The following is a 3231-nucleotide window of genomic DNA, read 5'->3' as shown; positions in this document are numbered from 1 at the left end:
TAGTCAAAACTTCTAGAATCAATGTTTATGGACCCAGTTGTAGTCTTGTGTATATGTTGAGTGTTGAGAGAGAGGAAGGGTGTGGGAGGGTTTTTCTTTTGCTTTTGTGCATTGTGTTTCTTTTCTGGTAGAGGGTTCACCACCTGTCTGACCACATGTAGATGTTAATGTTTTTCCTCGAATGTTCCACAATATGGTCTTCAATTTAACTATCTCCATGGAGACAAGCAGGCCATATCACAAGGCCAAGTTACAGATTACACTTGGAGAGAAGTGGGTTCATTTACAGTGATAATGCACATTTTTACTGTAGTTTCAAAGAAATAAGAACACCCGTAATTAAATAGATACAAGATATACTAGTGATCAAATGAGGTTTCTTTGGTCTTCCGATAATTTATGTTATTAGGTTCTTTTTTCAGACCAAGGGTTTGTTTTCATACCTGACAGTTTCGACAGCTCACTAGCGCGCTTCCTCAGAGTGGTCACGTGATGTTGCTGTGACGTGTTCGGACAGCTGATTTTCACAGGTTTTAGCGCTGTCTTCGCACTGATGGAATCTGCAGTCCATCTTCTTCAGTACAGTACCTCAGGTGTGTGACAGTAAAAAAGGCCCCCTCATCCCGGTTTATAGTCCCGTGAACGCATTTCTGTATTTCGATTGCCTCTTTAATGATGTTTGTTGTCCTCTGTCCAATGATGTTTGCTCCATCATGGTCCATAATGTGGTTCTCTCTTTTACAGTGGTCAGAAATGGCTGATTTGAGTTGTTCCAGTTCTGTTTTGCATTTTGTTGTTTTTGTGTGCATGAAAACAAACTCTTGGTCTGGAAAAAAGAACCTCAAGATATACTAGTATTTGTTTAATGCCATACTGTGGAACATCCCAGGCAAAGCAATAACATCTCCAAGAGACAAGTTAATGGCAGACCCACCATAAGAAAAGTTGCACAGTGCATCTTTAATTTAAAAACTGAAAAAAAAAAAAAAAACTAAACAAAAGAAAATAATAAATTATCAGTGTGTTTAACTAATAAAATAAAATGAAAAAAAATTTTTTAATCTGTATATTTTTTTCAGCGTTTGTCGTAACCTCCTCTCATTATTAAAATGTTGTGGTCTATTTTCGCACCCGTCAGCATAACAACCTCAAAACAATTCAGATAAACACAAGAGAAGACGTTTCCCCTCTTCACACTTTTGCAGGAAACTCTGGGACGTCATAACTAAAAAAAAACACCGAACCAAAAGATGTTGCTTCCTTCTCTTCATCTCCATGGTAACACCCATCATAAATATCCTGCAGAGTTCAGGCGCTGGTGAGTCATGGTGCAAATATGAGACACTCGGCTCAGGGTCTCCCCCGAAGAACAGGCTCTGTAGATCACTGGGTAGACGAGAGGAGATGCAGCTGCAGATGACAACAGTGGTGGAAGAAGTACTTAGTTTTGTTACTTAAAAGTGCATTGTGAAACTTTTCTTGGGGGAGGGTACGCCATATGCTAGTCTCCATGTTTGACAATACTGCATTAAACTTGCCATATTGTGGAACATACCAAGCAAAGCAATAGCATCTCCCTAAAGGCAAAAAAGGTGGTGTACACTCCATCAGAAATGTTGCACAATGCATCTTTAAGTAAACATACAGATACCAGGTCAAAGAGATACTCAAGAAAAAGTAGAGTGTAAAAAGTAAAAGTATTTTTTTAACGTGTTCTGACACATAGACCACTAAGAGCAGTGGTGGAGGAAGTATATAGTAAATATTAACAGAGTATACAGAAGCAAATTCTGACTTACACAGAAATAAATCCAAAATCACCAGTGATTTACAGAAAGCTAATTATTACTATTCTATTCTGTGTTTATACAGTATACATGAGAACCAATTAGTGCCCATTTCATGCAAATTAAGTGATATGTATTATTTGTTAATTAGTTATAGTTAGTGCTATTAACCGTATGACCATATTTCACCTGTTATGCCACTGACCATATGACAGTGTGTCCACCTGTCAACAGGATTTAAATGCCCACGCCACGGAGGCAGGACATAGAGGGCAGCTCGGGCTGCAATTGGCCTGTCAAAAGATTGAATGGACTATTTGATTGGCTCTAGAAATAATGGAAATGTCTCAGCAATTGGCTGTCAAGTGTTGGATGTGACCGCTTGTTTGGTGAGGGAATGATTGACCCGTGAACATCATTAGTCCCCATGTACAGTCTAGCGGCCATTAGGTCACTGTCTTCATTTAGACCTGATATAATCTTGGTTTAGTTCTGGTTTAGTTCTGGTCAGTGGCATAAAGAGTAGTCACTTTTGTCACTTACATAAAACTGCACATAACGAGCATTAAAAAAAAAAAAAAAAAAGAAACTCAAGTAAAAGTATCACATGGAAAATTTGCCTATTTAAGTAAAAGTATTAATAACGTACCCAGTTTAAAGTGTATTTAAAGAGTAAAAAGTAAAAGTATTTCATGCTAAATTTTTGTATATTACATTTGCTCACTTTATGAACTTGATAAAAATAAATCCTGAAACTTTTCAGCAGGTTTCAAACAATAATAAAAAATACTCTTACTTTTATGTCCTGTTCAAAGTGTAGTGGAGTAGAACGTACAGGTACCTGCTCCCAAATGTAGTGATGTAAACTTAAAAAGCATCCTCTGTAAAATGTATGCTAAGGTGCACTGTGTAACTTGTCTGCTACTTGTCCGTCACCCCCTTTTCTTCATGAAGATGTGCCTAGATTGTTCCACAGTATTGCCACAGAGTAAGAATCTCCATGGAGACTTGCAAGCCACATTACAGGTTAGATTTGTGGATAGAATTCATGTTTTCTCACATATTTTTGAGCAATAAAAACACCTGTAGTTGACAGATCAGTTTAAAGCCATACTGTGAGCAATGGAGACAAAACAGGTTGCAGAACCTGTCCAAAAAGTTACACAGTGCACCTTTCATTACATCACAGAACACACTACAGATATCTAAAATTTGTACTTAAGTAGGCTACACTATTTTGCCACTTTCACTTAATTACATTCCACCACTGGTTCTGGTTGTACTCTGAAGCCCAAATATTTTCTTAGGTGGTGAAAGTTGGAGAACCACCGCGCTGGGCTTCTCTACAGTGGCTATGGGCGTGTCCCGTTATGGCGCTGCGGTCCTCCGTCTGTTACGCGCGGGGGAGGAGGACCGACCCAGGCCCTGCCCCGGACAGATGTGA

Source organism: Boleophthalmus pectinirostris, unplaced genomic scaffold (genome assembly GCF_026225935.1).
Source record: "Boleophthalmus pectinirostris isolate CB_2022bp ecotype Guang Dong unplaced genomic scaffold, ASM2622593v1 HiC_scaffold_16, whole genome shotgun sequence".
Classification (NCBI taxonomy): domain Eukaryota; kingdom Metazoa; phylum Chordata; class Actinopteri; order Gobiiformes; family Gobiidae; genus Boleophthalmus; species Boleophthalmus pectinirostris.
The sequence above is the reverse complement of the archived record's forward strand: the minus strand, read 5'-3'. Positions refer to the sequence as shown.